Source organism: Schistocerca piceifrons, chromosome 4 (assembly GCF_021461385.2).
Source record: "Schistocerca piceifrons isolate TAMUIC-IGC-003096 chromosome 4, iqSchPice1.1, whole genome shotgun sequence".
Lineage (NCBI taxonomy): Eukaryota > Metazoa > Arthropoda > Insecta > Orthoptera > Acrididae > Schistocerca > Schistocerca piceifrons.
Genome location: NC_060141.1, coordinates 60,475,969 through 60,492,392, shown reverse-complemented (window position 1 = coordinate 60,492,392; position 16,424 = coordinate 60,475,969).

The window sequence follows — 16,424 nt, the reverse complement described above, 5'->3', positions numbered from 1 at the left end:
ACGAAAAAATGGATGACATCGAAATAAGTGTCCAAGGAATAGAAAAGCAACTGAAATCACTCAACAGAGGAAAGTCCACTGGACCTGACGGGATATCAATTCGATTCTACACAGAGTACGCGAAAGAACTTGCCCCCTTCTAATAGCCGTGTACTGCAAGTCTCTAGAGGAACGGAAGGTTCCAAATGATTGGAAAAGAGCACAGGTAGTTCCAGTTTACAAGAAGGGTCGTCGAGCAGATGCGCAAAACTATAGGCCTATATCTCTGACATCGATCTGTTGTAGAATTTTAGTATATGTTTTTTGCTCGCGTATCATGTCATTTCTGGAAACCCAGAATCTACTCTGTAGGAATCAAAACGGATTCCGGAAACAGCGATCGTGAGAGACCCAACTTGCTTTATTTGTTCATGAGACCCGGAAAATATTAGATACAGGCTCCCAGGTAGATGCCATTTTCCTTGACTTCCGGAAGGCGTTGGATACAGATCCGCACTGTCGCCTGATAAACGAAGTAAGGGCCTATGGAATATCAGACAAGCTGTGTGGCTGGATTGAAGAGTTTTTAGCAAACAGAACACAGCATGTTGTTCTCAATGGAGAGACGTCTACAGACATTAAAGTAACCTCTGGCGTGCCACAGGGGAGTGTTATGGGACCACTGCTTTTCACAATATATATAAATGACCTTGTAGAGAGTGTCGGAAGTTCCATGCGGCTTTTCGCGGATGATGCTGTAGTATACAGAGAAGTTGCAGCATTAGAAAATTGCAGCGAAATGCAGGAAGATCTGCAGCGGATAGGCACTTGGTGCAGGGAGTGGCAACTGACCCTTAACATAGACAAATGTAATGTATTGCGAATACATAGAAAGAAGGATCCTATACTGTATGATTATATGATAGCGGAATAAACCACTGGTAGCAGTTACTTCTGTAAAATATCTGTGAGTATGCGTACGGAGCGATGTGTAGTGGAATGATCATATAAAACTACTTGATGGTAAGGCGGGTGCCAGGTTGAGATTCACTGGGAGAGTCCTTGGAAAATGTAGTCCATCAACAAAGGAGATGGCTTACAAAACATTCGTTTGACCTATACTTGACTATTGCTCATCAATGTGGGATCCGTACCAGGTCGGGTTTACAGAGGAGATAGAGAAGATCCAAAGAAGAGCGGCGCGTTTCGGCACAGGGTTATTTGGTAAGCATGATAGCGTTACGGAGATGTTTAGCAAACTCAAGTGGCAGACTGTGCAAGTGAGGCACTCTGCATCACGGTGTAGCTTGCTGTCCAAGTTTCGAGAGGGTACGTTTCTGGATGAGGTATCGAATATATTGCTTCCCCCTACTTATACCTCCCGAGGAGATCACGAATGTAAAATTAGAGAGATTCGAGCGCGCACAGAGGCTTTCCGGCAGTCGTTCTTCCCGCGAACCATACGCGACTGGAACAGGAAGGGGAGGTAATGACAGTGGCACATAAAGTGCCATCCGCCACACACCTTTGGGTGGCTTGCGGAGTATAAATGTAGATGTAGATTTAGATGTCATACTGTGTGATAGAAGAGTCTCTGTGACAATGTACTGCAAGGTTCAGTGGCACCCAAGAATGCTTAACCCAGTCCCATCAAATGATGAGCTGTAGTCGCTTGAAGCTACTGTGGCACTGAAAATGTGGACTGGTGCACGCAAAGTGATGAAGTTTCCACTGCCAGGCCATATCGTAGCATCACTCGTGAGACTCCACTTCACCTGATGGTGGCCTCGTGTCAGGTGAGCAGACAGTATGACAAGCTCAACTCACAAATGTATGCTTCATTATATGAATCCATGGGGTTCAATTTCCAACTAATAGATGGCTCTTAAATGTATTCTAAAACACAGCACAAGTAATGTGTGTTATGTGGAAAGGAAAAAACCTCTTACAGTGACTAGAGGAACAAATGTTGCACACTTCCCTGAGAACTCTGCTCACGAGCAACCATCATTGAGTACCACCCTAATGAGACTTCAGGCAAAATATGGACTCATATCTCAAGACGCATATCCCTAATTGAGAAGGAAACAAATTCACAAGAGCATGTGTTACGTGCTAGTCAAGAGGTAAGAGAAGCGAAAGTGCACAGAAGTGTAAAATGTGTGGCGTTGGTCTACATTTAGGTAGCTGTTTTGAGGCCTACCAAACCCAACAATCATATCAGCTAATATGTAAAAAAGTCATATGGAGGACGGACAAAAATAACATCAAAAACACAACACAATCCCATGCCTAAACGGCATAGGAAAACCATTGGCATTCAAAACAGCTTCCAATCGTCTCCGAATTGATAAATGCGCAAGTCCTGTATGGTTTTCGAGGGAATCTTATACCATTCTTCCTGCAAAATAGTGGCAAGATCAGATAACGATACTGAATGTGAATAGCGATCACACATCCTTTTTTCCAAAGTAGACCACAAAGGCTCAATAATATCGAGATCTGGTGACAATGGTGGCCAGGGGAGATGCGATATTTTATCCTCATGCTCACAAAAAAAAACCCTGGACGATGCGAGCTGTGTGAACAAGGACTCTGTCGTCATAGTGATCAGAAAGCACGATCTGGTAAGAGGCTTGTGTCGATTCAGAGGTGTAACCTCCTCCAGAGCGCTGACGGGTTATTGTGGCCCAGCCATGTCTCAGCGATGGGTAGGTGGAGTTTTCGTTCAGCTGAACGCAATAGGCGTTGTAGTATGAGCGTCTTCGCTGTCTCGTATCTGTCAGTGGTTGGTACATGCAATAGGAGGTCGCTGGTAAGATCGGTATTGGTGTGGAGGTAGCTAAAAAGCACAAAAAACTTGTGGTCGTCTGTGATCTCGGCCGACAGCATCATGCTCTGTTGATGTAACACAGTTAATTAAGGAAGTGGCACGCTTTATCTCAACAACTTCACTGATAACATAGTATTTGATTCGCGATTTAGAGTGTTCATCCATTTGGGTAGAGGTAGCGATGCCCTGGTTCTACGGTTGTTGGAACAATGGGAACATTGTTCGTTCGATAACCACAGTTGCACTGGTTATATCGTCTGGGGATCGGCGAGATGCCAAATAGATGCGCAACTAAATCGTCTATAGTGATACCAGGCGATGAAACACCATCGTGGGTCATATTCTTTGCGGCATGAAGTTTGTATCCCATGATGATTGGCGGCGTGCCAGTGTGAGTGTAGCTCGGTATTTCGCGGCGCGGCTGAAAAGAAAATAACAGGGTCACCACTGTAGGCAGAGGCGAGCGGGTGTGGTAATTACGACTCTGAATACTTTTATTCTCGCAGCATTTACACAATGCGTTAGCATAGAGTGTGTACTGTAGAGAACTGATCTGGCAAAGATACAGTTGTTCTTGCTGCGGTAGGGCAGTAATATTATTGGGGAGGGGGGAGGGGGATAGATCCCCACAAGTGCTTCAGAAATTTTTTACCCTCATATATCTTTTTCTTCACCATATGTTGATCTCTTGGATCCCGTAAGCATTTACGATGTTTATATTCATACATCACCAGCATTACATTCACTTCTGATCATTCCATAGTTCATGGAACTCATATTGACAAAACAGTAGCTCACACACAAAGAAAAACAGGTGAATGCCCTCTGTACTAATAGCCCTGAAGCAGAGAGGATGCAGATTTTTTATCGTTTTTTTATATAGCGTACAGGGAAAGGGGAAACACATCATCCTTTAAGTCACAATGCGTGTGGAAGTGTATACTGAGTGACTATGACAGGGGGACGACAGCTGCAAAAGTCACTGTAGAACTGGATGATGCACTCATGTACCTCATCAGCAGGAAGATAATACAAAGGGAGCTCCAGAATTAGGGAATTTCAGTGTGAGTTCGAATTCTAAAACCACACATCAGTGGTGCAGAAGCCCCTAGCAGGGAAATGTGGTGCCGAAGCCATAAACGCATTGACTATGAAGCAAAGGAAGAATGACATTTGGCTGGATGAGTCTTGCACTCTGTTTCCAACTTCTGGCGTAGTTTATGTTCCAAGATTGAAATATGCCTGTGATTCAGTGATGATTTAGGCAGCCATATCGTGGTATTCCATGAGTATTCTGCAAAGTCAAATTACTGCCAAGGATTATGTGACCATTTTAGATGATCAGGTCCATTTCATGATACAATATTTATTCGTCATTGGTGATGTAACGAATTTGTGGCATGGTGGCACAACACCATCAAGACAGCGCTTGCATGCCACGACCAGGAGTGGACGGAGGCCCTCCCCTGGGTGCTGCTGAGTGTACGAGCTGCCTACAAAGAAGGTATTGACTTCTCACTGGCAGAGGTACTCTACAAGTAACTGATCACTCTCCCAGCAGAGTTCATATCACAAACCACCGACCCCATGGACTTCAGCCTGCCAGACATAGTAAAACGTTTCAGGGACCACATTCACCATGTCCGCATCCCACCACGCCAAACCGACCATCTTTGTGCACAAGGAGCTCCAATCGTGTACATTATCATGCTCAAGACTGACGCCATCAAACCCTCCCTCCACCCTGCCTACAGTTGCCTGTACAAAGTGCTGAAATGAGGGCCAAACACGTCTGATATTTTGCAAGCTGAAAAAATGACAACAGTGCCACTGAACCGCCTAAAACCAGCGTTGACTTTACCAGACACACCCTGTGTTTACCCTCCTCCAGTCCCAGCTCCAGGCCCCTCAAGCCAATTTGCAGTCATCCTAGACCTGTGAGACTATCTCCCACAAGAAATTTCTGTAATGCTGCAGCACTTCCTACTTATGGCCAAATTCGACAATAGACAGTCGGGCTATAGCACGGTCTCGAAATCATTAGAGTGCTCCAAGTCCCTTCTGCCTACGACAGACACAGCACGTCTTAAATCCTCTCTTTCTTCTGATGGCTACCTGCTCGTGTCAGCCCCAGAGCACTTCATAGCGATGACTGACAACCCGGGCACTGCAACTGGCGGACCGACACCGCACCACCAGCCACTGCCCCATTGGCACTGCCACTGACATCAAGGGCTGGCCGATATGTACGACCGCCCAGGCACCTGACATCCTCTAATATGTCAGCCCTTACTATCGCCAGCAGGGCAAGCAGGGCAATGCATCACAACATACACTAGTCACCATGCTCTGCACATGTGGGGCGGGGGGGGGGGGGGGGGGGGGGGGGAGAGGAGGGGGCAGCTCTGTGGGGACATAGACACACATTGTGTGTACGCTGCAAGAACAAAAGTATTCATAGTAAGTGAATGGACAGTGAGTGATTATTTATCGTCATAATCGCCACACCTGTTCCCCACTACCTACATACTTAAAGATCCGGTTGGGACACTAGGAAGAAGAAAAATACGGTAGATGCATCCATCAGGCAAGATGGAGTGAATATACACAAACTTTCCGTTTATATTTATTAAAAAGAACCAGCACAATAAATTTCCTTGAAGGTAAACAAAAATGAATATACATCTGTTATGCTGATTAAAATTGAAAATATATGACAAATCCTATGTTTCACACTCACTATATTTACATGGGGCTCCCATTACCGGATTTCACAAACCCATTTCACAATACCGTTTCTAGTTGGTCACGTAAACACCTCAAAATCGATTCTGGAAATACGTTCCTAGCTGCCAGTTTCCCACTTTCACAATCGATTTTCGCTCCCAGGTAAGCTCACAACCATTTTTGAAATGTGCTTGTACTATCAGGTTATGTCTTGCTTTCAAAATATTCGGCTAAAATGGATGGGGTGACTTACTGTGCAGTGAAGGAGAAGCAGACATATTATATTGAGCATGAAACAGTCTATCTCTGATGTTTAAGTGGAGAGAAATAGCTATTGTACTAACTAAAAAACTGGAACAGCTTTTTTCCAGGCGCCATATTTAAATAGGCTAGCAAACGCGGTTCAAAATGTAACTACGACACCGAAAAATTGTTTCCTAAATTCGGTTTTTGTCTTTTGGAAGATGTGTTGCCTGTAAATGTAGTGACTGTTAACGTTTCATGGTAGCTGTGATTGAAATATCATCGTTAATTTAGGGACTTTTGATTTAATAATCGATTAAATTAAAATCGTTTTTCGATAATAACATTATCTGCTCTCTAACAAACTGTACACCAGATTTTGTCACGTAGCCCTTATGACAAGTTGTATATAGGCTATGTTTCTCATTTCATTAATCTTTCTTATGGTACTTTAATAAAATCTTTCAAATGCTCGTCATATGTTACTGCAGATATCAGGAACTGTCTTTGATATAGCAGCTATTAGAATGCGAAACAATTACTAACGTAAATGCCTCCAGATGTTAACCACAGCATAAATGCAAACCTTTCATGAAGTTTTGTTGCCCATCGATAAATATGTTCTACTTTTAATTTTCCTCCTCATGTGTAATGAGAAGTCAGCAAAAAGCATCAACCGACTTATGTGCGAAGTTTCGGAATAACACTAAAGAAGACTGCAGCTGCAACATGTGATGCCGTGGCTAGTAACGTGATATTTTTTTTCCCTTTCTTTTACTATCTAGTACTCCATATATATATTTCTGACGACGTAGAATAATTTTCATTTGGTTACATAGTGTAGAATATGAAGTATGTATGACGATGTTTACTGTGCTATTTTCTACATGATTTCCTTATGTAAAGACTTGGATTTCGTTTCTGGTGATCTATCAAATAGTTTTGTTAAATATATTGCGTGAAACAGAATGCAATAAGCAGAAGTGTTGTAAGATCTGTGGAACGAGAGAGGCATCGATAGTTGTCGGAAAGAATAGTAAGGAGATAGTGTCAGTTGGTGCGAAAGCATGCCGGTATGGAAGAAGTATTGTGTGTAACAATGGTGTGCGTTTAGCGCGATATTAATAAGTGACTTTTTTTGTGTTAGACCGGTTTGGGATTTCACTTTATGATGAATATTCTAAACGGACGTTGTATTACACAAACGCTGTTTGCTTTTCAGAACAGTGCTTGGTGGCAGTGACAAGACACTCGTGTACAGACAGTATTGTCGTCAGTTTAAAATTGAGCTGCATTACACAAAATGTGAATTTAATATTTCTCATTTTCTTGTCTACGATATATGACGTGTGCTAAAATACTAACTGCCAATACAGAAACTGTGAACTGTGTTGCTACGTAAATGACTGTTTTTGCAGGAACAGTGAATAGTATAGCAAGTGGAATGTCAATTTAAACACAGTGTGGACTGTGCCAAACTATCGAGCATGAAAGTTGCAGTTGAACTAACGCGACCTTCAGGTGCTGCATAGGCAGTTACTTTGTTCCGGCCTATGACAAATGGATGCTACACCACTTATTACCACCGCAAGCCAAAACAGGATGTAAGGAAAGATGATATTTTAATGCCAAGGACACGACTGGAGGAACTTACAAGATTCAAGTCAGCAATTTCAAACTGCTTCTACCGCCATCGCCACATCACACGTACCCAGAACAGATAAGAATCAAAAACATTCCTCTCTTCGAGAAACACAATTGTAACCAATTTAATTGCATTATGCTTTGTAATAGACTATCTCTTAATGTTTCTTTCTGTAAATAAAAGTAGTGTATAGTAAAGACTGTTCACCTTCAGTGGTTTGTTACCCCACCCCTAACAGTAGCTATTGCCATCATTTATTTGTTTTTGCTTTTCAGGGGTACTTGCATTAGTCACTGCATACGTTGTGTGTGTCTTTTTGAAGGGCGTGCTTTAATGTGTATCTGCAGTAATTTAGATAGGAGAATTTATGTGTTTCACTGTGAAATTTGGCCAAATCTGTAAGTTGAGGTATCTGTCATTGAAGTTATTTGCACCAACCAATTACAAAGAACCAGCTTATTCGCCATTGGTTCAAGTTAGCATATTGGAGGGAACTTTGAATCTGACAGTTGTCAAAGTACACGATCTTTCTTTACATGCCACTTAATGTCATATTCATTCATTCATGTTTAGATGCAAATTTGTCTGAATTTAACTGTTATTGGTAAGCAAAATTACAGTACACTGTGTCATTATTTATCAAATCAGCTTCAGGATGTTTTGCTGTTTTCCACTATCAAAGGATTTTATTCCCAGTATTTTAACAGGATAGGGAAACTTCTCATATGCAGGTGTGACTTTGAAGTTTCCAGAAGTAAAATGGGTTCGTGGAATTTACACAATATTAATTTACTTCTTGCAGTTTTTCTTTAAACATTTTCTGATTACAAATTCACAGCATAATAAATCCCCAGGAACCATTTTCTTCACAAACAACTGAGTGTGTAGCGCGCTAACTCCATCTACCTCCATGAACTTCATGTTTAAATACACAGTTTCAGACACTCAATTTTTTTCCTTTCCCTCGCCATTCCGCTTGCTTCATCAAAAGCAGCACACTCGCCTTGCAAAATAAGCCTTTCTGAATACTGAAGTTCTGCATCCTGCATTGTATTGAGCAGAAGCTTTGCGATGATGCAGCTTTTATAGCATTGTCCTGCTATGTCCGTTCTCTCCAGTATAAATCTCTCTCGCAAGTAAAAGCGAATCATAGTGAAGACAGGCGAATTGTTTGAGAATGTTAGTTCGAGTTTGTTCGTTTTCATTCGCTCTGTAGTAAACAAGGCTTTAGACAAGCGTCTAGTGTCAGACAAATCTGCTACCAGATGCTGAAGGAAACCTGGCGCCTTTGATGTGGGTTTCGTTTCAGATATTCCCCTGTCCAGCTTCTTCACAGTTCCACACACCACAATTTTTTTTTATTTTTCGTATGGCTAATAGAATACAGCAGTAAGTAAGTAGTAACACAAACAACGTATAAAAACAATGAATGGTCAATGTTACAGGCAACAAACAATTATTAGATCTAAAAAAGGAAGTAAAACCCAAGATACACAAAAATACATAGAAATTGTAGTAATAGTATCTAGTAATAGGTTTTTCAGAAGGAGAAGAGTAGACCAGACTCATGGTTGTATGTCCAAGTCCCTCAGCCAGCCAGAAGCATCTCCCTCCAGGAGGTGCAGCTCCTGCATTGTACCAGGGAATCTCCTCGTAGGGCAGTCCATTGCGATATGATGTAGAGTTTGTGGATTCCCACACTCGCAGTTGGGTGAGGCAGTCTGTCCCCATTTGTGCTTCCAGTAATTACATCTACCATAGCCTGTTCAGATACGATTTAAAGTTGTCCAAGATTTTCTGGGAAGACCGAAGCCCTCGGGCCGTACGGTTGGGTCCGAGACTAAGTTAAGGTGATCAGGGTTAGACATATCCCATTCCCGACGCCAGGCTTCGTCGATATCATAATTGTCCTCGATCAGCTGTTGCCCTAATCTCCATGATGACTTACGGGACTTGAGCCTGTGGCTGGGATTCTTGCAGTCTTCGTGTAAGGGTAGGTCACGGTTGTTAGCGCACTTTTGCCATTCCCTTTTCAGTGCAGATCTTCGCCTTAGATGAGGTGGGGCCATGTTAGCCAGTACCGGGAGCCATTGGTGGGGCGTCGGTTTAGTAGTGCCTGAGATGAGCCTCATGGTGTCGTTTAGCTGGGTGTCCACTGTTGCTGTACGAGTGCTGTTTAGCCAGACCGGAGCGCAGTATTCAGCCACCGAATATAGTAGTGCAAGATCAGATGTTCTGAGAACTGTGGCGCTTGCTCCCCAGCTACTTCCAGTGAGTTTGTGTAGGACATTATTTCTGGTTTTGATTTTTGCTGCGCATTTGTATAAGTGCTCCTTGTACGTCAGAGATCGGTCCAATGTAATTCCCAGATACTTTGGGAGGGGATTGTAGTTAAGCAGCTGGCCTCTGAACTCTACGTGGGGTGCATAGTTTGCCTGTCTGTTGTTGAGGTGGAAACAGGAGACTTGGGTTTTAGAAGTATTAGGTCTGAGCCTCCATGTTTCGAAATATTCATCCACTTTGATAAGGTCTTCCTCAATGATTCTTTCGGAATTGTGGATGTCTTGATGTTGATATGTGAGAGCAATGTCGTCTGCATAGATAAACTTCTTAGAAGATGTCTCTGGTAGGTCTGATGTATATATATATATATATATATATATATATATATATATATATATATATATATATATATATATATATATATATTAAAAAGTAATGGAGCTAGCACGGATCCTTGGGGCAGGCCATCATTTAACCTATATTTCTTGCTTATCTCTCCATCTAGCTGTACTTCAAAAAATCTATTTGAAAGCATATTGTTGATTAGGGTAGCCATTTTCTTGCAAGGAATAATGCGTTGGAGTTTAAGAATCATTGCCTCCCTCCACACTGTGTCATATGCTGACGATAGATCTATGAACACGGCGATTGTCTTTTTCTTCCTTTGATATCCACTCTCAATATGGGTGGTAAAAGATAATACTTGATCACAGCAGCTCCGACCGGGTCTAAATCCGGCTTGTTCAATAGGAATGAAATTCTCAGCAATGGGTTTTATTCTGTTGAAAATAAGTCTCTCCAATAGTTTGTAGCATGCACTTAGAAGAACTATAGGTCTATAGTCCTCTGGGAGCTTTCCATCTTTGCCAGGCTTAAGAATGGCGACAATCTTGGTTTGTTTAAATAGTGGTGGTAGTGTTTCCGATCGTTGGATGTCATTGTAAAACGGAGTTAGCCACAGTAGAGCTCGAGGTCCTAGGTGCCGTAAGAACTCGGGGTAGACCTCATCTAAACCAGCCGCTTTACCCATTTTCATTTCTTTCAGTGCTTCTGTGATCTCTAGGATGGTAAAGGTTTTTGAGAAATTGTTGTCGGGTGTGGATTGTCGGAGCTTGGTTCTCAGTTCTTTCTTTACTTTCATAGTCTTATCCTTGTTGCTGCGTGGTGTTTTTCTCGTAAGGTTAACTATTCTGTTTGCTACCTCTTTGGGGTGTATGTTGCCACCCATACAGGTTTTAATGGAGCTTTCACCTAGGTTTTTAAGAAGGAGTTTGTTCGTTTTCATTCGCTCTGTAGTAAACAAGGCTTTAGACAAGTGTCGAGTGTCAGACAAATCTGCTACCAGATGCTGAAGGAAACCTGGCGCCTTTGCTGTGGGTTTCGTTTCAGATGTTCCCCTGTCCAGCTTCTTCACAGTTCCACACACCACAATGCTGGAGTAGGAGGAGGGAGGGGTGGAGGAGGGGCGGGGTGTAATAAACAAACTGATCATGTAGAGATTTTTGCATATTGACTGGATCGATGGATACCTCCAAAAATGCAGCACTCATCTGTTGCATTCTCTTATGCCACAACTTGAGGCGAGTTGCGTCCAAATGGACTTCAGTGCAATATTGGGTCAACTATTGCTAACAGATGTCTCTAAAATTGCGAAAGTGTTTGAGGGTAAATCTGCTTTTCGTAGAAAATTTCACAAAGCTGTTGTTCTGATTTTATGGAAGAACTTGAGACATCGAATCTAAAAACTTCTCTTCCTGCATGCAAACTGAACTGCATACTGTCAGACACGATCACGAGCCACGAATTAGTCAAGCTTGAAAGAATTCAACTATCAGAGAATGCAGCACTTAAAACTTCTATACAGACATCAGAAGAAGAATTATGTAAGACGCAAGCACATCTCACGAAAGTACAATGTGAACAGCAACGACACCACACACCTCAGCATCAACAGCAGCTTCATACAACACAACAGCTACATTCCAGCATTCTGTGCTGAGCAATTTGTAGACAGCAAGCAACAACATACATCTTTTTTTTACTATGTCGGTCAGTTAACAAATGATGTACAGCACACCAGGGGAGCCAAAAACGTGGTGGATGACTATCTGCCATGAATCAATGCATTGTCCATAAGATTGCACAAAAACGAGACCCTCAAATTCAAAAACTTTTGCACAACGTGAAAACCAGCCTCAAGTTCGAAAGTTCGAACATCATTTTCTCCCTGGCTTGGAAAAGCAGATTTGGTGCGACATTTCACAGGAAAGGGCCCGCCCATTGGTTTCTCCGACTATGAAGAAATATGTCTTTGACGTCTTGCACCAATTTTCTCACCTGAGGGTATGACACACAAAGAAATTGGTAACAGACCATTTTGTGTGACCAGAAATAAAAAACAAAAGCTGCAAACAGTGGACACAAGCGTATGCAGCATGTCAGCGGAGCAAAACAGGACGTCACACTACACGAGCTGTAAGCCAAGTCGACATCCTTAAAGGCAGGCTGTAACACATTCGCTTAGACTCGGTAGGGCCCCTTCCAGAGTGAAATGGTTACAAGTAAATTCTCTCAGCGACCAATCGTGTGATACTTTGAGTGGAGGCAGCACCATTGACAGACATTACCAAGGAATCAACAACTAAAGCATTCATACAGTTGTAGATTCTCTAGATCTGGTTGCCCAGGTGTAATTAGCATTGAACAGGGCCATCAGTCTGAGTTGGCCATGTTGAAGGAACTATGGAGGCCTTATGGCATCAGGCACTTTCGAACCACTGCCTACCAACCCAAAAACAACAGGTTGGTAGAGTGGTAGCATCTCACTCTTAAGGCAGCTGTAATGTGCTATTTGGGACAATGGGGTGATGCACTTCCTTTGGGTGATGTTGGGCACATGCACTTCCTTCAGTACCTTGCAGGCATCGCCAGATAAGGTCTTGCACAGTGAATCTTCACATATATCTACAGAACTTGTTGATCCACCGAACATGGAGTTACTGGAACTAGTCATAAAAGTATGAACACATATTGCACAGATCCACACAACACAACCACAACCATACAACTTACCAAAAGTTTTCATGCATAAGGCCCACACACATTGCGACTATTTGATATTGAGAGGTGACAGTATATGACCTGCACTGCAGCCACCTTATTTGGGGACACACTGAGATATGTGAAGAGGAGACAACTTTTATCACTTTACTGCGTGACAGGCCTACAATGGTCTCCATTAAGCATGTAAAACTGGTTTGGGTCCTTAAAAACGATCCTCTCACAGACGCATTGAACATTGTGGCGAACATGATGAGGTAGCCTCAACCCTCTTCATTGCACCACATTGATCAACAAACATCACCTCCAGCTGTGTCCTCATTCGAGTGTCCAGACAATGAATGGCATTCCTGTTCCAGCTGCCCCCCCCCCCCCCCCTGTCCACTACAGCATGTACAGAATTACATTTTTGACTGAATGAAGACAATGTGCCTTCCCCCTTCAATCATACTCCATTACAAAGTACACAAAAACATTATTAATCTACAACCACTGACAAAGAAGCCTCTCTGACATCTGTCTAAGGCGGAGTTCACACTGACATTATTTGTTCCCAACAGTCCGATACTGACCACTGAATTGTAAATATGTGATTTTAACTTGTGCAATGTTATTAGTAATAAAGTGTCTTTTGTCAGCCATCATTTCAGGTTTGAGTACTTCTATGAACTTTCCTATGGCGTTAACTACACGTTCAAGCAGAACCATCCTTCCAGAAAACGTTTTCCCTCGAAATCCTAACTTCCTTAGTAACACTGAAACACTGGATTTTCCTCAAAAAAACAATTCTACATCTCATAGTAGGAGAAAGAGCTTCTTACAGGTGGAATATACACTCCTGGAAATGGAAAAAAGAACACATTGACACCGGTGTGTCAGACCCACCATACTTGCTCCGGACACTGCGAGAGGGCTGTACAAGCAATGATCACACGCACGGCACAGCGGACACACCAGGAACCGCGGTGTTGGCCGTCGAATGGCGCTAGCTGCGCAGCATTTGTGCATCGCCGCCGTCAGTGTCAGCCAGTTTTCCGTGGCATACGGAGCTCCATCGCAGTCTTTAACACTGGTAGCATGCCGCGACAGCGTGGACGTGAACCGTATGTGCAGTTGACGGACTTTGAGCGAGGGCGCATAGTGGGCATGCGGGAGGCCGGGTGGACGTACCGCCGAATTGCTCAACACGTGGGGCGTGAGGTCTCCACAGTACATCGATGTTGTCGCCAGTAGTCGGCGGAAGGTGCACGTGCCTGCCGACCTGGGACCAGACCGCAGCGACGCACGGATGCACGCCAAGACCGTAGGATCCTACGCAGTGCCTTAGGGGACCGCACCGCCACTTCCCAGCAAATTAGGGACACTGTTGCTCCTGGGGTATCGGCGAGGACCATTCGCAACCGTCTCCATGAAGCTGGGCTACGGCCCCGCACACCGTTAGGCCGTCTTCCGCTCACGCCCCAACATCGTGCAGCCCGCCTCCAGTGGTGTCGTGAATGGAGGGACGAATGGAGACGTGTCGTCTTCAGCGATGAGAGTCGCTTCTGCCTTGGTACCAATGATGGTCGTATGCGTGTTTGGCGCCGTGCAGGTGAGCGCCACAATCAGGACTGCATACGAACGAGGCACACAGGGCCAACACCCGGCATCATGGTGTGGGGAGCGATCTCCTACACTGGCCGTACACCACTGGTGATCGTCGAGGGGACACTGAATAGTGCACGGTACATCCAAACCGTCATCGAACCCATCGTTCTACCATTCCTAGACCGGCAAGGGAACTTGCTGTTCCAACAGGACAATGCACGTCCGCATGTATCCCGTGCCACCCAACGTGCTCTAGAAGGTGTAAGTCAACTACCCTGGCCAGCAAGATCTCCGGATCTGTCCCCCATTGAGCATGTTTGGGACTGGATGAAGCGTCGTCTCACGCGGTCTGCACGTCCAGCACGAACGCTGGTCAAACTGAGGCGCCAGGTGGAAATGGCATGGCAAGCCGTTCCACAGGACTACATCCAGCATCTCTACGATCGTCTCCATGGGAGAATAGCAGCCTGCATTGCTGCGAAAGGTGGATATACACTGTACTAGTGCCGACATTGTGCATGCTCTGTTGCCTGTGTCTATGTGCCTGTGGTTCTGTCAGTGTGATCATGTGATGTATCTGACCCCAGGAATGTGTCAATAAAGTTTCCCCTTCCTGGGACAATGAATTCACGGTGTTCTTATTTCAATTTCCAGGAGTGTACTTTTCGCGTGAAACAGTAGTATATATGTCGTCAAATTGAGTTTCGTCTTTTTATTAACATGCAGCTCTGGTTTTTCCTGGAGTAGCAAGAGCAGCAATTGGTTCCTGTAGATCTCCAGTACTCTTATACTTTGATATTTTCTTCATGAGTCTGTCAGTTTTGAAAGCTGCCGCTACTTGTTCGATGACTTCTGACAACAGTATAAGAGGACTGCCTTCTTCCTCAAAATAGCATCATACACTACATACAAGCATGTGAGATTGGTTCTTTAAGGTAGCGCCCCTGCCTACGTTCCTATATCTTAAGGAACAGACCATATCACATATGCTTTAGATCAACAGTATAACATTTTACAGTGCACTCTCAACACAAACTGAATCAGCAACTCACCATCTGCAACAAATGGTTTGCAACAACTGAGAAATTATGGTACCATGTGAGACCTTGAGCTGTAAGGGTGGCAATGTAGCATCACACTCCCTAGTCAGCTTTCAGGAATTCCAAACCTTCAACTTGGCCTCCCCACTCATTCTTCCCCAGGTGCCTACCTAAGAACACTAACCTTTTGTTACACGAAAAGACACATATAGACAACCTGAAAACAGATCCAGACCTGATCATACTCCTCACAGACAATGGTTCCACCACTATTGTGATGAGTTGCAGTGTACCTCATGGAAGGCTTCCAGAAACAATCTGCCTCCTCCACCTACAAGCTCTGCCAGAATGATCCCATCCTAGAAGTCCAACATTATGTCCAATTCCTACTGAAATTTATCACATGAGTTCATCTCTCTCTTCATCCCACGAACACCCTGCACACCCACCTTGAACATGCTCCCCAAAATCCACAAACCCAACAATTCTGGATACTCCATTGTAGCTGGCTACTGTCCTCTCACTGAAAGAAAGTCGACCAACACCTCCAACCAGTTACCTGAAACCTAGAATCCCACATCACTTCCTTCACAAACTTTCCATCATCCCCAGCCCTATACTTGCTGGATCCCTGCCCTTCACTGTTGATACCACTTCCTTATACACTAAGATCCCTCATGCCCATGACCTTGGCAGTATTGAACACTACATCTCCTAGTTTTCTCCAGACTCCAAATTAGCCACCTCATTCATTATACATCTTACCAACTATATCCTGAATTACATCTACTTGTCCATTGAAGGGAAGGTTTACAAACAAATCACTACCACAGCCATGTGCACCCTCCTGGCACCCTCCTACACCAACCAGTTTAAGGGCCATCTAGAGGAAACCTTCCTAGCCTCTCAAAACTCCAAACCCCTAGTCTAGTTCAGGTTCAGTGATGATATCTTCATGATGTGGACTCCGGGCCAAGACACCCCATCCACATTCCTTCACAACCTCAAAGCCTATTTTTCCGTCCAC